The 17,555-nt window shown below is 41.8% G+C and overlaps 1 protein-coding gene and 1 long non-coding RNA gene across 19 annotated transcripts in view; one reads left to right on the forward strand and one right to left on the reverse strand.

Annotated features, from left to right (window-relative positions):
- Positions 1-17,555, forward strand: part of KLF12 (KLF transcription factor 12) — a 247,046-nt gene that overhangs the window by 190,790 nt on the left and 38,701 nt on the right. The gene's annotated exons all lie outside the window — the stretch shown is intronic.
- LOC310895466 lies at positions 3,273-16,072 on the reverse strand. The gene is made up of 2 exons (XR_014580715.1): positions 10,630-16,072; positions 3,273-10,529 (listed from the first exon to the last, which is right to left on the reverse strand). It is a non-coding gene; the product is annotated as an uncharacterized lncRNA (long non-coding RNA).

The following is a 17,555-nucleotide window of genomic DNA, read 5'->3' on the forward strand; positions in this document are numbered from 1 at the left end:
ATCTGGTGAGGTATCCTATTCTCTGCATTCGCAGTGGGTTGTGGGCAAACCCGAATAGTGCCTGCAGCTGGCTCTGCCATCCCTCTTGCATCCCCTTGAGTTAAGGGGCTAGTTGGAATAATTTCTTTATCAGGCATTTACTCCCTGGCTGGTGACCTCTGCGTACGCCCCTGGGCATGAAGCAGAAGCTGTTACAGCGAGGGCAGGCAGGGTGACCAGCCCGGTGACCCCATTTCATCAGGATGCAGCAGTAATGGTTGGAGAGGCTGGAGAGCAAGCAGAAATACCTCCCTTCTGCAGGCAGAAGTCCTCGCAGGAGTACTGCCGGCTGGAGAAAAGCATCCTTTGGCGGCCCCTGGAAAAGTCAAGTTTTCCGATGCATTTGGCAGGCAGCCTGGAGCAGATCCATTCCTTATGCCAGCCTCGTGGAGCACCACCCCTTGCAGTCCTCCCTCCTGCTGTAGCACATACCTTACTATTATTAATAGTCCGGAGGCGCCAGCAGCGTGCTTTGTTCTGGGCGGTATGCAGTTGCCCAAAGAGCAGGGGGTTGTATGGGAATTGTTTTTGTACTGGGAGATGTATTTGGCAATGAGCACTCTAGTTTTTCCTGGTCGTTCTCTTTAATGCACCTTCCTCTGTTTTGCCTCCTCCCTGGGCTGTCCCCAGTGCAGCCAGCAGGCAAAGGATGCTGCAGTCCCTCCCGCAGAGGACAGGGAAGTGCTGTCAGCACACAGAGGTGTGAGAGCAATGGATTTATATAGCATCATAGCACTTCAGTAGAAATACATCACCTACACCAAGCGGCCTATCCAGTTCCCCAAACAGTGAGTCCTAAAAATTAAATGAAGAGCAAGTAAGAGAAACACATCTGTTGCAATTCTTCTAACTTAGGCTGAGCGCATGCAGAGTCCCACAGTGTGATTTGTCAGTGCATTACATCGTGTGCAGGGACATGAGCTGCTTCTGGGTGTTTGCTGTGGTGCGTCTTGGCCCAAAGTCAAAGACTTTGTGATGCCATCCTGTGAAATCAGTGAAAGCTTCAAAATCTGGGGCTGCTCTTTGCTAAAATGCAGATCCTTAATGGTCGTGTTTATTTTGGAAATTACAAGATTTTCAAATACGTCTACTTTCGGGCTTCAAAATCTAAGCAAAATAAGATACAGATTACCATGCAAGCAAACGGTGCTTTTGGAAAAAAAACGTGAGTGAGAAAGCATGATAACAAGACATCCCGTCCCAGGGATTTCTCCGAGCATGAGGAATAAGAATTGGTAATGTGCATTGAACCTCACGTCCCCCGTATCAGTAACTGTTTGATGTTATTCCTGTGACCTGTATACTTCCTCTTGTTACACCATCTCCTCCCGTTTTTCCACCCCGTGCAGCTCTACTGTTTCACTGAGCGCTAGCTCCGTGTGGCACATAGTTTGTCTTTTTAACTACTTCGTGAAGTACTGAGTGCTCTTTTGGGTGCCATAGAAGTAATAATAATAATAATTTGCTAGGTGTACTGTGTCAAGTTTTTTTGTTTTTTTTTTTTCTGCATTGTTTGTTACACAAGGGTGACTACTGCATGCTGATAACTCAGAGGTAAGATAAACCTCTAATGCAGGAAGGGAAGTGATTTGGTTTACTTACGAATACCCTCAGAAACAAAAGTCTGCCTTCCAGTATACCCGCACTTTTCTAGGATAGCACATTTCACTTGGATGCAGCATCACCAAAGGTCAATAGTAATCAGGGCTAAATTGCTTCTAACGCAAAGGTAACGCAACAGCCTCATTACACCAGTCATCGTTTTCATTGTTAATTCCATGTTATTTAACTTCTCTCTGGTTTCTCCCCGGTAACTGTGGCAATAGACAGCCAGGCTGAGCCATCTACTGCTGGTGCTTGAAAGGTACAAAAAGCATTGCAGAGAGAATCGATTGACTGCAGTGGCCGTATTGGGCAGAGACCTTACTTGAACCAGAAGTAACCAGAGGGAGGTGTAAACTGGCTTAGTTCTCCAGCAGACCTCTGGATATTAAGGATGCACGCAGCGGTTCAAGGCAGGCATTCAGAGTCCGGTCGTGTTCAGATCACATTCCCTTGGCTTCCTTGTTTTCGCTGCGTGTGCTTGCAGACGAGGCAGCAGAGGGGAATTCTCTAGCTTTTGCATTTAACATTAGACATGTAATTGGGTGGAGAATTAATGTAAACTTAAAATAATTTAGTTTCACAGTCATTATACTCCTTTGCTTTAAATTATTTAGCTTTGTGTCTCTGGTATCTCCCAAAAGCCCTGCCATTACTGATCAACTGGCTCTCTTTATTAGCTTGTATTTTCTCCTAAAAGCAAGGCCTCATGTACAGTGTAATTATCCAGCAATGCCAATTAACTGCATAATTCCTTTTTCTGTAAAACTGCTGTGTAAATTACTTTTCATTTCATGAAAATGACGAGTATGGCAATTTTGCAGAAGGTTTTTTGTTATTGTCAGTGTTTTTTTTTTTTAATCTTTTTTTTTAAGGATCCCCTTTCCCAGCCACCCTCTCCATCACTGTGTCGTGGTAAGAGATCATTAAATACTGTTGTGTATAATCTTGGTGCAAACATTACACCATACAGTGATTTCAGAGCAGAAAATTAAAGTCGTTTCCATAGTATTGGTACTTGTACCACCAGACCTGATGAGCAAAAGTTACTAAGATACTCTACTCTCTTTGAGCAGGGATGTTTTTAGGGAAAATGCTCTTAACACCAAGGTCAAGGAGACTTACTTGGTTGAGCCAGCTGTTGAAATTTCTGTCACTTCTCAACTTTTCAGTCTGTCCATTGCTGCTTCCAATATGCTTCAGTCACCTTTGCAGCCTGCACGTCCTGTTGATTTTGGCTGTCGTTCCTTCCCCAGGCCTAAAGCCTTGACAGTGGCTCCTCACCTCTCTTCCAATGTCTCATGCTGAAACCAGGAAGCCCACACATCTCTCTTCCATGCCCTTAGCTAGTTCTCCATGCTCCATACACCTGCCTCCTGGGCTGGATGATACTTGAAAAGATGGCATGTCCTTATGAGACTATGAAATATTCTTGAGTAGGAGATGTTACTGTGCTCCTCAGCTTGTCGTTTGGATTAGGCCCGAAAAAAAGAGTGGGCAATGCACAGCAAAGAGTTGTTGGACAGGTGGATAGCCAAGGTATGTTGCAAGCTGAACTTCTCCCTTCCTGATGAGTGTGATTCCTTGGATTTATATATATATATATATATATATATATATATATGTATATATTTTAAGCTGTCCTTTGTTGAGCATGCCGTATCCTTGTAAATACCACAAGCAATGTGAGATTTGGAGGTCATCCTGCTCATGATGTTTTAGGAACCAGCACACCTACTCCTTTGGTATGGAGGTCCTTCACTAAAGCTGGCGTTTGATTTCAACAGTGTATGTTTCACTACTGTGTGTGTAGAAACAAATGATTGAAGTCTAAAATCCTTCCTACTGAATCAGTCCAAGCAGACCCAGTAACTTGTTTATTCTTTACTGGAAGGGTATCACAAGGTTGGTATAGAGTGATTCTTCCTCTGGAATACCTATTTCCCCTCCACCCATACATCTTCTACTTTATAGCTTTAAAAAAAATCAGTAGTTTATGCACTTTTAGACTCTGAGGCTGTTTCTTGACCTTAACGTTTAATATGCATAGATGATGCCACCCTTTATGAACTTGTCTAATCCTCCTTTGAAACCATTTATTCTTTTGGCCTCTGTAGCATGCAGTGGCAATGAGTTCCAAGTATGTGTTATGTGAGGGAAAAAGTTATTCTCTCTGTTTAGTTTAAGCCTTCAGTTCTTAGAAAAAATAATGAATAGTCACTTCCTATCATTACATTCTTGGCTGTGCAGAGCTCTGCTATCTCCCCTCAGTTATCTCACAGATTTGGCATTCCCAGGGTAACGTAGTTGTGGGCCAGCTGTCAAAGATGTGGCTGAAATAATTTTCACAGGGGGAGTTTTCACTCTGCACTCCTCCATGAGACCAAACTATTCCTAGATCTGACATCGTTTCAACCTGCTACTAAAAATAGTATAAATTAAAGAAACATGCTTCCCACTACTCGTACCGAACTACTCTATTGTTCTTCACGTGCAGAGCATCACTACAAATCATTTCTCATGCACAAATAGTTGCCAGGCATAAAACTGCTGCAATGCCAGTCGTTTAGCTGCTTTCACCATTTGCTTCTAGTGAGTCGTTGCTTGTTCAGTCCTCTATTTTTTAAGTATGACACAATGAAACATGTTGCTCTTCTGATGCTTGAGATAGTGGTGTATCCCTGTAGAATCATTTTTGCAGTGCCGGGAAGAACTAGGGTCACTGTACCAATTGTTCTAATCATTTCTAAATTTCTCTCTCTAGCCTGTATTTCTGGAACTAATTTGTTGTCTTTGTATATTGTTTTATGTCTTCTTTTGTTTAATCCCATGCACCTGCGCTTTTACACTATGTACTCTTTCGCTCATGTTCTGTGTCGCAGTGAGTTACAGCAGTGAGCAGATGGAGCCAGACAAATAAGTATTTTTAATAATCAAAAAAGCTGCTTTATTTTGTCTAAAGATGCAAATACATATTTTGCAGGTTTTAATTTCAGTTCCTGAATTGCAGACCTTATCCACTTGCATTAAAAATGATCCTGACATAGTTACTTCTCTGTCTCTTCTACTCTCAGTGACCTTAACAGACAGTATTTTTGCTGACACATGGCTTGGCAAATAAGGGCTGACATAGTAAATGAACTTTTTTCTTTGATGTGGTTCATAATTGTTTTCCGTCAGGCATTTGCAATAGTGTTTTTAAATGTTTAATTATACTCAGTGTAATTAGAAATCTACTACATATGTCTTATTTTGAAGGGAAAAAAGTAGCCACTTCTTCAGTACACTCATTTTTTCCCCCAAATTCCACAACAACATTGCTACTGATAATGTTTTCTCCTATTAGTTTATTAGTTCATTATCACAGCAGAGAAATCACTATCTGCAAATCTACATAGGCCTTCAGCTAGAGTGGTTGCTGATACCAAGGACAGATTTTTGTAGGACATGAGGGGACATTATTTTTCAGTGTAGTATAAACCCCTCTCATGTTTCAATAATACACCTCTGTACTGCAGAAGGGATTTGCATCAGTATATGTAATAAAGCGTTGCTCTGCATAGCAGTCTGTCCCCTTGTAATTGGGAGGAAAAGACACTAACATGTTGCTTTGCAGCACGGATTTGCTTAATTGTAACAGAGGGAGGGCTGTAAACCATGCTAAGTCATAAAGGTCACAGCTTCTGTGAAAAGTTTCTCTATTAATAGTCTATAAGTATTTTGTTTCTGCCAAGCTACTGCTCAGAACCAAATTAGTCCCTCATTACAAGTCTGATACATTAAAGTCAAGGGTGTATCAGCGTGCCCTGTGTTGCCTCCAGACACCCTCCGTGGTCCCTCGCTCAGACTGCATTTTCATAAATATATGTGTATAGCAAATACGAGTAGACAAATGACTAAATGATTTGTTGGGCAATCAAACAACTTGTAAAACAAACAAGTCGTCTTTTCTTTCCTTTTTCTCCTCTCTTAAATGCATTTCCCAAACCACTATCTTGTTTATCAGCAGCACGGAAATAGTTGCCTTGATTTCTCAGTGCCAGCTTTTGCCTTCGGTGTTAGCAGCTAAAGATGTCACCATGGATAAATTCTCAGTGTGACTCCTTTCACCAGTTAAGTAGGTATGTAGAGTTCATTCCTCATTTAATGGCATGAGGTGGACATCCCCATTTAAGAACTGGTTGTTTGAAATGCATGAGGTCAATTTTCCCAAGGAATGCCAGTTTCTCCCTGTGTCTCTCTCTCTGTCCCTTGGCCATCAAAGGAGACTAAGCAAACCACTTAAGTAGGTTAGAACAGAGTGAAAGAGAATGAGTCTTAAAGAAGATATAACAAATGTAGAGGAAATGTAAGGTAAAAATTACCATCCTGGGGAAAAAAATCTTCCTTCCCTGAAAATTAGTATGTGAGTTCTAATTCTAAATGCCATAAAACAAGCACCAAGAGGAAGCCAGGAAAGTGGAGTTTGAAGGATGAGTTATCTGAAATCAAATACACCTTTACATTAGGTAGGGATATGGGACCATGGCTCGAGATTCCTTATCTGCCATATGTCATATCCCTGTTATCCTAGATTTCTTACGTAATGATGTTTAAGGATAGCTCAGTCACCCTTATTTTCCACTGTAGATCATACCTCATGTAAAAAATAACAATTAAAAAAAAATTGTGCAGGTAATTACTTTGTGTGTCAATCCTTTGTCTGAAAAATGGTAATAACATTGTCCATCAGCCTCACCTGGGTATTGAGAGAATAAATTCATAAATCTGAAATCAGTTCAGATATTTTGTTGATTCTCATAGTAAAACCTATGAATTATAGATAAACCTGATAATAATTGAGAAGAATGAGAGGAGGAAGGTTTACTGCTTCGTTTGCTCTTTTTGCTCCCTCTGGTAGCACAAAAATGAATTGTTCATTACTCTAGTCCTAAGGGTGAGACCACTGGTGACTTGTGATGTTGTAATAAATTGTGTTGGGTCCTTGAAATAGTTTTTAAAGTGGCCATGCGTCATGTGTCATTTCTGACTTGTAATTGTGTTAGACCCAAAAGTAAAGATTTTGATCCCAGTGGTGCAAGGGCACTCGTGAGCTACCCTTTGTGCCTTCAGGGATTGTCTTTGACTTCTGTGGGGTCCCATGTGAATATAGTTTCAGCCCCCTGGATACAATTGTGGGGTTTGACTCTCAGATCCACTGATTGCTGTTCTTTATCCTAAAGCACACCAGAAAATACACAGCTACGTATGTCAGTATTGGGTGGTCAAGGCTTCCTCTTTAAAAAGCATTGGGGTAATGTTAGTGTTGTGCTACATCTGGGATGCTTCAGTTGTGGTTTAAAATGAAGGTAAGACTCCTACCCACATGAGCTCTGAAATTTCATTTCTGGTTTTCATGCTTGAGTCCTTTAGCCATGACACAACAGGGTGATATTAGTTACTTTTACAAAACTAGCAGGTGTAACTTAATTACATAGGCGAGTGGGCAAATTAATGGACGGGGTCTGGTCCCCATTACTAGTTGTGGGTTTTGGTCACTTCTTCCGTGTGGGCACTGGTGTTCAACAGGCTGTTGGTGGAACACACCGGAGGAATGGCAGTGGCACACGCTAGCTCCCAAACCTGCTGCTCCATACAGCTAGAGGAGTGCTGGTGGATCAGGCATGTATGGCTTCGCATGGAGGGAGAAGAAGCAAAACTGCTGCCTTTATTAGAATATTAGCTCACTTCAGCTGTATCATAAAACCACACTGTGAAAAATGTCATGTAATGACCATGCAGTTTGTAATGCTGGTCAAACAGAGTTTAGGAAGAGCCCTTCTCTTTATTCAGATGTCTTAATATTATCTGATCTTGCTGTAAAGCAAGTCAGAGATGAATTCATAAGTTAAACTTGATATTTATTGTCTTAGGTGTTTATATGTCTCAGACATTCTCTGTGTCAATCTGTTAAATTCTTGTTTAAGAAAATACTGCTTCTTATAGAAAAACATATTTGCTGACTGCAATCAGAGGAAGATGAAGATACTCGTTTGCTGTATTTTTATAGCCTTCATGACTCCAGAAGACCATGTGTATGCCTCACAGCAAGGTCCAAGCTTCTTAACTTCAGCTTCACCAGCCTTAGAATATTTGGGGCCTCAAAAGGCATGCAGGGGACTGAACCGTGTGCATTTGTGCATTCTTCCCCTCCTTTTTTTCTTTTTCTTTTTCTTTTTTTTTTTTTAAGACCGCCACATGAAGTAGTGCTCAGCAGGATCTACTATGAAAGTCAATTTCTTGAGTGGGCTCTGATGTCCCTACATGTCCTTAGCAATAGAAAAAAAGATCATGACAATATGTGGAAATCCTCAAAATGCTAACATTAACTGTAAATTTTAAGTGCAATAGCTTGTTTTTGAAAGCACGTTTGTGGGAAACTGCACAGAGAGGACTGATCCAGCTGAACTGGAATTGTTTGCCCTAATGAAATCGCTTGGGTGCTTGAGGGTTCACAGGATCAGGCTCTAATTGTGACAGATTATAGATGTTAAGGAATTACACAAGCATGGACTTTTAGAAATCTCTGTTTAAGATATTTTCATATTTCCATTTGATTTACTTGAATGCCAGAGATGTGATCATGTCTAAGAGCACGCAAGAAACGCTAAGGTTGGACGAGGTAAAACCCTACCAAATACCCATTACAGGGGAAGACATATAGCATAGAAAAAATAGACTTACTAAGAATGGTGTCTGAGTGGCAAAATTAAAAGCAAATATTAGGGGAAAGGAAAAGGGATAGGAGATCAGATGAAGGGTTTTAGTTTGAGTGATAGCTTTCCTTATGTGTTAGTTTTTGCAACATGTAACGTGGCGTTGGCTCATCTGATAAACTCTACCAGCATAGTGTCAGTATACTGCACCCGAAGAGAGAGATTTGTTAAATTGTTCGGTGCTTTAAAGACATATTCTTTAGGCAGACTTTTTTCCTGGTTCAAAGTCATTATGAATTGGCACCTTTTTGTTCTGTTTCTTCTATGTCTCTTTCTTTTCTCTGTCCTTTGCCCCCTCCCTTTCTATTTGAGGGGCTGTCATTAGACGAAAAGAAGCACTTTTTTTCTAACACTTCTCCAGGTGCCTGATACGGGAAGGAGGAGGTGGAAAATCTTCCTTTCTTTTTTTTTTTTTCCCCACTTCAGGCCTCAATTATTCTGTATGCTTTGAAGAACCATGTAGCTTAACTGCAGGCATGGCCTGATTTCTTTAGTGAAAATGCCTCGCAGTGATCTTCCCCAAACTGCTTGGAGCACTGAAGTCTTTATTTTTGGGGAAGAGAAGGAAGTATAGAATTATTTGGAGGGTTAAGGAACAAAGACCAGTAGACTAAGGAAGGAGAAAACTTAAGAACTAAAGGAGGCTGCTGCCATCTAGAGTCGAGACTTAATGCTGGTTATGTTTTCAAGACCGGCATTCAATTAATGCTTTTGTGAAAACAACAGTAGAGGAAAACCCCCCAGAGTAACATAATTACTTTCCTTGCTTTTAATTTCAGTGGGAATAGTTGGAACTTATAAACATGTTTTGGATTTTTATTAAGTGCTTTTTAGTGCAGATAGTCTAGGTGCATTAACTCTGATTCAGATTTTCTAATCGCATGTAGAAATTTAGAAATGGCATAGATGGGGCTAAAAGGTGGACAATGATTTACAAATAAGTACACATCTACAGGAGTTGCAACAACAAAAAATTGCAATCAAGCTGGATAGTGACAACTGAAACTGAAAACACTCCCTTCAACACTTTAGTCAATATAATGCAATTTCCATTCATATTTGTATCTCTAGGGTTTGCTGTATTACTAAATATGTAGGGTTTACTTCCTTCATCTTTATAATTCTTAAATTTTAACATAATGTTGTTAAATCCCAAATTTCACTTGATGGTCACATTGCAGAGGGGTTTGGAGCTTTTCAAAATATAATAATTTGGAGTGCAAACTGTGTGTGTGTTTAGAAGCTAACCAGGCTGGTTAGAAGCTAGGCCTTCTCTCCAGAGGGAAAGAGAGAAAACAGGTTACTCAGTTTTCATGAGTTCAGACCTTGGAGAAATATAAAAGAACAGCTAATTGAATAATATGTCATGCCCTCTTCTTAAGATTCTGACCAACTTAAAATTTGACCTGAATTTTAAACCCTTTGTGGTGGTTTTACCCAGCTGGGCAGCTGAACACCACAACTGCTGTCTCATTCCCCATCCTCAAAGAAAATAGGGGAGAAAATATGATGGAAAGGGCTCAAGGGTTGAGATAAGGCCAGGGAGATCACTCAACAATTATCATCACAGGCAAAACAGACTCAGCATAGGGAGATTAATGAGATTTATTGCGCGTCACTAGTGGAACAGAACAGTGAGAAACTAAAAGCAAACTAAACACATTCTGCCATCCACCCAGTTCCACCTCCTCCCCCAACAAGGGGCACAGGGGAACAGGGAATGGGGGCTGCGGTCAGTCCCTAACGCTTTGTCTCCGACGCTCCTTCACGGTCCCTCTCTGCCCCTGCTCCCCGTGGGGTCCCTCCCACGGGATGCCGTCCTGCCCGAACTGAGCCTGCGGGGGCTGCCCACAGGCAGCAGCTCTTCAAGAACTGCTCCCACACGGCTCCGTACCACGGAGTCCATCCCCCAGGAGCAAACTGCTCCAGCACGGGTCCCCCACGGGCGGCAGCTCCCCCCAGACCCCTGCTCCTGCGTGGGCTCCTCTCCACGGGCTGCAGCTCCGGCCCGGGGCCTGCTCCTGCGGGGGCTCTCCATGGGCCGCAGCCTCCTCCAGGCCACCTCCACCTGCTCCACCGGGGGCTCCTCCACGGGCTGCAGCGTGGAGATCTGCTCCGTGTGGGACCCGTGGGCTGCAGGGGGACAGCCTGCTCCACCAGGGGCCTCTCCACAGGCCGCAGGGGAACTGCTGCTGCCTGCCTGGAGCACCTCCTGCCCTCCTGCTGCACTGACCTTGGGGGCTGCAGGGCTGGTTCTCGCTCCTCTCTCCCAGCTGCTGTTGCACAAAAGGTTTTTATTTCCTCTTTCTTAAATCTGCTTTCCCAGAGGCCCAACCAGTGTCACTCACTGGCTCAGCTCTGGCCAGCAGCGGGTCCCTTCTGGAGCCGGCCGGAGCTGGCTCTGATCTGACATGGGGCAGCTGCTGGGCTCTGCTCACAGAGGCCACCCCTGCAGCCTCCCTGCTACCAAATCCTTGCCACATAAGCCAAATACAGTGTTTTGTCTTGAATTAACAAGTCTGTCTGGTATTTTCCAAGTGTTCTCCTTTGCAAGGGTTTACAAAGTGTCCTGGGAGTACAAGGAGAAATGCAACCTAGAGTAGAAGAGCACATACAGAGAGGCTATTTCCACTGCAATGTTGTAGGACTTTTCTCATTTGTCTCCTTCCTCAGATGTCCCTGCAGCTCCAGCCTCTCAGTCCCTTGTGTAACACAGTAGTTAGCATGCAGACCTGGTGATAGCATGCTGGGAAGGACTGGGAACAGGGCAGGCAGGTGAAGAAGAGCCATTGCAGAGTTGTTTGGATTAAGGCTTATAAATCACAAGTAAGAACTGTTGTTTTTTGTTTGTTTTTTTCAGTTTTTCCCCTTTCTAATTACAATTAGAAATCAAAGTTAGTGACCTTTATCTGGAGTACTTGGAGGTTTATAGCACCTTGAAGGTTTGTACCACCTTGAAGTAGGACAGCAGCAGACGCTTTTTGTCCTGTGTCACACACATCTGGTGCCCTCACTTGTATGGTCCTCCATTGCAACTCTCTCTGCTCCTGGCTGCCCAGTTTCGTGGTCCCAAGGGAAGAGCTAGCAATGCATCCTCCTGGGAGGAGATCGATCCTCTCTAGCACAAAGCCCATCTCCTCTGTCCCAGCAAGGCAGCATTCCACTCAAGTCTAAGCTTAAGTTAGCAGGAAGAAGCAAACACTGTTGATGACACCACCTGTTCTGGGGCTAGCAGAAGCTCCTGCTCTTGCATTTTCTTTAGGACTGCAAAGCAGGTTGCCTCTCAGTACGGCTTCTGTGAAGAGCAGCACGTCCTGTCCAGTTTCTAAAGGCATTATAAATACTGTTATGTGCTTGAAAGACTCGAGGTGAGGTGTGGCATGTGATGCCTAATGGGTAACAGACCCCCAACGTGAATATCTGCAAATGTCCCTTTCCTAATATATGGCTTGCAGGGTGATGGAACAGCCTCATTCCCCTTGGCGGATCACACTATCTCCCTGCTAGGGGAAAGAGGACAACCATCTGGTAGAGCAGAGCAGGGCTGGGTTCAGCTACCCTGTGTAGTACACACAAGGGCATGGGGCTGCAGCTCACACTCTGCTACATTATTTGATGCTACATACTTTCAGAATAGGTACGTACTGCCATTGCAGCATCCTTATGTCTTTTCATCACTGGTACACTCTACCTCCAGAGCCTTGATATGCCTGCTTATTAATTAATAATAACGTTTTGAATTAGTTTACATAATTCCATTCTCTATATAAAATACTGTGTTTCAATTAGCCTCCCTTTCACATGTGTCATTTGATACTCTTAATTTTCAGCTATTCAGATTTTTATCTTTTAGTGAATTAAATGTGCCAAAACACTTTGTGTTTGAGAACTGCCTTTTAGCTACCTATATATTGACATTTGTGTCTACACATGCAGCATTACCTAATTTAAAATCAAAAAGTGCTCTTTGTCCTTTGGCTCTGGCTGCGTTTCTCTGACCTCAGAACAGAAAGGAATATGGTTCTGTTTTCATGTAAGTTCAGCTAAGGATCAAACATTTCACACACTTTGATAAATCTGCTCAGCCACTTTTTAAAAAGAAGGCTGTCAAAAAGCACTTTATAGTTTTACTCTTCTTTCTCATTCTCAGTTCTTTGAATTATCCTATTCTGAGTCTTGAAAATAACTTCACACTCGTTAGTAGTTTTGTCTTTTTCTGGTTTTCCCCAGTATGCTCTTGTCTTGTTATTGCAGCCTAGACAGAAATATTAAGAAGAACTTAAATTCACAAAGTACCTGAATGCTTTTTCTGTTCATCTCCTTTGAACTACTTGATCTCTGTATTTAATTCTGAGGTCTAAAATGAAACGCTGGCACCGTACCTTTCTTTCTACCTTGCTCAATTTTCCACAGTTCTGAAAGGAGAATGAGAATTATGACAGATTACTCATACTATTTTTCTTTGTAGTTGCTGCAATTAAGAAGATTCACTCAAAACTTTTTGAGGCTTTTGGGCTTGGGGTTTTTTTTGGATTAAAATTCTCTGCTTGCTAGTCTAACATGATTACCTCCTCCAATCTCTTTTTACCTCTTCTGTTTTAACAGAATTTTAAACTAACACAGTATTTCTGTTTACTTTCTTCTTTGGGGCATAAGCATCTCAGAATTTATGAGCAGGATCTGGGTTAAAAAAAAAAGAAAGAAAAAAGTAGATTAGTTTGCTTATATTCTCTGACAGGTTTGTAGGATTTGGCATTTTGTCATTAATAAATTCATTGCATTCTTCAAAGTAGAGTTTTAAATGGAAGAAAATACAGAGGGGAAGAATATTCTGCAGAGGAGATGTTTTCCATGTTTTTAGATTTCTGGATGCTTTCTTCATTCTTCATTATGGTAGTTCTGCTCACCCTCCCTCATTTACAATGGCATCCACACAGCGTAACGTCATTAGATTATGCATACAACATATGTATCTAATCCTGCAAATGCTATTGCCATGCTTCTTGGCTGAGAACTTAATATTATTTCAGGGAACTGTGCTGCATTCAGTACATTTACAAATCTGAACAAGACCTGAGAAGAGCAGCAAACTGCTTCGATTGCTGGAGGGGATAACTAAGAGTCAGAGTAAAAGAGTTAAATACGTATTGCTTGGCTAAACAGCAGTTCTGGGGAGTGTAGCATCATGTCTTAGAAATGTAAAGGAGAGAAGATAGAACAAGAAAGAATCAATTAAGGCTGTAGATGAAAGTATTAGGTAAAAGCAGCAGTTGATTAATTTCATCTACTTAAACCTCAGTTTAAAAACTTTCTGCCAGCACCTTTTCTTTGCATCACAACATGTGGTGGAGGAAAAAAAATATCTTTGAATATCTAAACCAAGAAAAGAGAAAAAAAAAGAAAACCATCCCTTATGGGTGGAAACTAGATGAAAGTGTGACAGTGGGCTCTGTAATCTCATTTTGTTGGATTCCCCCAATTTGGGGGATCTCCCAATCCAACAGTAATGAGTTGGCTGCTCCTTTTTTAGATGTATTGTATTACCTCCTCCTTTTCCTTGTCAACACATCCTATAGAACCTTTGTTGCTACTGTCCCCATACAGCTGCCTCCAGAAGAGGAGATGAGGTGTAAGGTGGAGCATATGTAATTCAAAATTCTGCTACATTGCAATTTGTCTTGTCTGTGCAGGCAAAAAGAGTATGACCCATGCTGTGCTCATGCCTCCTTGTACGCCTGTCCTCTTAATCCATATTTCTATATCAGTTGCAATGCTGATAATCTACATAGTGTTATTTGGAGGCCTAAACCCATTCAGAACTGCAAAGGGAGTAGGGAGGGACAGGTAAAAGGGGTAAAATTATGTCTCCATGCGAATCGGTAGCAGGTTTCTAGCTGTTGTGACCAGAATTACCCCCTGAGGTAGTGATCTGTTATTAGAGCTATCTTCTTTTAAGTTGGCTCTTCTACATTTCATAATTTGAGCCATTCAAGATTTTGCTCTTTTAAAAAGTTTTCTTTTTTTCAGATATTTACAAAGAGCTCTTCACCAAGATGTCCTGTTAGATGCCCTGTTAACTTGAGTTAAAAAATATTTATATTACCATGTCTCCATTTAAATAGGCACTATTGTCCTTGAAATGTCAAATATAATATGACATGTCAATTGTTGTATGTCAGGCACATGATGTATTTTCAGCCCCTGTTGATTTAGATGGGTTTTGACGTGTGCTTGACATATTATAATGGTGCTTCTTCAGTTCAATGAATGTCTTGAAAACAACATTGAATGGCACATAAATCACAGCACCACCTTTTGCGGGGACATTTGCCAGAATATGAAGTAGAGGCTTTGCACTCCTGTTAGTGTTTGGCCAATAATGGTTCTCTAGTTCCAGGTCTGGGAGCTTGCAGTTTCGGGCAGGTTTGTCAGCAGAGCAGAAATGGTCTGATCACAAACCTGCTTTACTCAAGGATTTTTTAATCATTGCATTAGGAAAAGAAAATCTAACGTTTTCTAAGAGATCTTCTATAAGTCACCTACCACTTGGCTTCCCACTTGGCTTTGTCTAGCAATGTGTGTGTAATATGAAAGCGTGCAGCAAGACTGTAGGGCTGACCATGATACAGCATTAATAAGGATTTCTTCTTAACCAGGTTCACCTAAAATACGCATCTAGACAGACTAAAGACGAGACACTCTCTAAACATCATTGCAAACAGTAGCATTCACCAACTGCCAGCAGGCTCAGAAATAAGATGAAATTGTTTTGAATTTTTTATACTCCATATTTTCATATTTTAATAGTTGTATTTAGTACTAGTATTTACTGTTCTGCCTGAAAATCATGGGTGAGGTTGCAGCCCCCTTACTGCTGTGCTTGTACAAGCATATGATTAGATTCAGCAACTAGCAAAGTGACGATAAGCCTAAGATGGTGGGAGGCGGAAGAGAGAAGGAGGAAGAAGTAGTATCCTCATACTTTAAAAAGCAGGAACACGCAAAGAATAAGGGACAGCACTGAGGTTATCCAGGAGATCCACTACAGCACTCTGGAGCCCCATGTTGTCTTTCTTTCCTGATCGTCTTTGCTATCTGAATGTAACACATTGCTTTAATGAGAAGTTGTGCGTTTAATTCAGGTGCATTTTCAAATGGTATGGTTGAGTAATATGGGCGCTGAAATAATGTGAGACTTCGTAATAGTGTTGTGCTTCAAAATGGCTCTTAAATCCAGTGCTTTTCAACGGGTAGAGTTAGGCTCCAGCACTTGAGAAAGAGTCCTCGCCCGTGGCAAGTGTATTTAAACCACATCTCTCCTCTTTGAACTCCAGCAACAGAAATAAAAACAGCCTGTCACAAAAATAGATTAATACTGGGCCATTTGTTGCTGTTGCTCAATTTTTTGTCACAGAAATGAGATAGCAGAATTTAACATCCCAGTGTTAAATACACGGTAGTGCAGTATGCGGTACTGGTTTGGCTGATATTCTATAATTTTACATACCAGTTCCCTGCCTGCCTTGCCTCTTCTGGAAGAGGTTTGTCAGACTTCTGGTGTGAAGAGCCACGAGTGGTCTGCCAGCCAGGCCACATGCTGCTGAAAAGGTTAAAGATGTTCTGAAAATGACTATAATTTACTGAACATGAAAAACGTTGAAATTCTGACATCTTGTTTTTGTAGGAGAGACCATAACAAGAGCAAGAAATAGCTGGCCATTGAAAGCAGCCTTGTAACTCTGATCAACACGTTGGCAGATGCTCTGCAGCTTTATTCTGCTCTATATTCCTGTCCGTACACTTCATTGTACCTTCTGTATGGCAGGAGAGGGCTTTCCTCATGCCACAGGATGCTTCTATATCACATTTAATTAAAATTTTTACTTTTAAAAAATCCACAATGTCAGTATTCCCTCCGTTTGTGTAACAAGCTGGGTTATATTTGAGTAGCAAAATACGAGACTTCAATGAAGAATAGATTTTGTGGCTGATGTGGCTAATACAGACTTCTGAATGGATGTCTGTTTATCCAAAGAGGGAAGAGATGGGCTTGGAAATGGGTATGTCCCAAGAGGATTAAATTGAAGTTAACAGCTTTCCTTCAGCAGTATTTCTGCGGGGGGGGGGGGGGGGGGGGGGGAGAAATGGATATGGATGCATCAGACTGGTTTTGTGTCCAGCTTATGATGGTTAGACGCTGGATCAGGTCACCCAGAAAAGCCCCCATCATTGTAAATATTCAAAGTTGTGTTAGATGGGGCTTTGAGTAACCTGACCTAAAGGAAGGTGTCCCGGTCCATGGCAGGGGGATTCAACTGGGTGAACCAGTTAAGTTCTTTCAAAGCCAAACTATTCTGTAATTCTGATCTATGATCTCATCTCAGCCTGGTCAGGAATTTTCCCATTGAGAGCATTCATGTCTCGTCAAGCTGCCTGTGAGCAGCTCATCCCTTTTGACCCCCAGTTCAGTCTGGGGTATCAGCGATGACAGTCTTCCTCCCTCTACCCATCCCACATGGGATGAAGAAATAAAAACTGCAGTGGGAAGGAAGAGCCTGCCTCTCTCTTGACCCCCAAAATGTGTTTTTTCCCCACTGTGTGGGTGTTGTGAGTTGCGAGGTGCCTTGAGCACCATCCCAAACCTCAGGAGCTTCCAGACGGTGTAGGCAGGTGCCCCATTTCCAGGCTGCAGAGTGAAATGTGCAGCTTGTCTCATACTGGACATCGCTCATGATGACCGCGATTGTCTCGTCTGACCTTAAACTTGAATAGCTGAATACCTGTCTGATTTCTCCACCTGCCTAACACTTTGTCTTTCTTACTGTAGTTACAGCAATATCATTCTGTCTTACTGGGAGGGTTGGTTTTTTTTCCTTCTTTTTTCTTCCTTTTTTTTTTTTGTGCCTCTTCCAAGTGTACAATTGTGACAGCAAAATGCTTTGATAATTATCCATTTTTACTGCAAGCTAAGGCTCCAAATGTTTTAGGAAATTATGGGGTTTTTTGATCTTTAAAGTTCTGGTATGTTCCATCCCATTTAACAAAACAAAACAAAACAACATATGTTCAGGGTTGAGTTTTGCTAGATTTTAACAGACTCCGATTTCTCCAGTAAAAGCTTGAGTGTATGCACACTGGTTGTTCTTAATTACTATATTG

The sequence above is a fragment of the Anser anser genome (genome assembly GCF_964211835.1).
Source record: "Anser anser genome assembly, chromosome: 1".
Classification (NCBI taxonomy): domain Eukaryota; kingdom Metazoa; phylum Chordata; class Aves; order Anseriformes; family Anatidae; genus Anser; species Anser anser.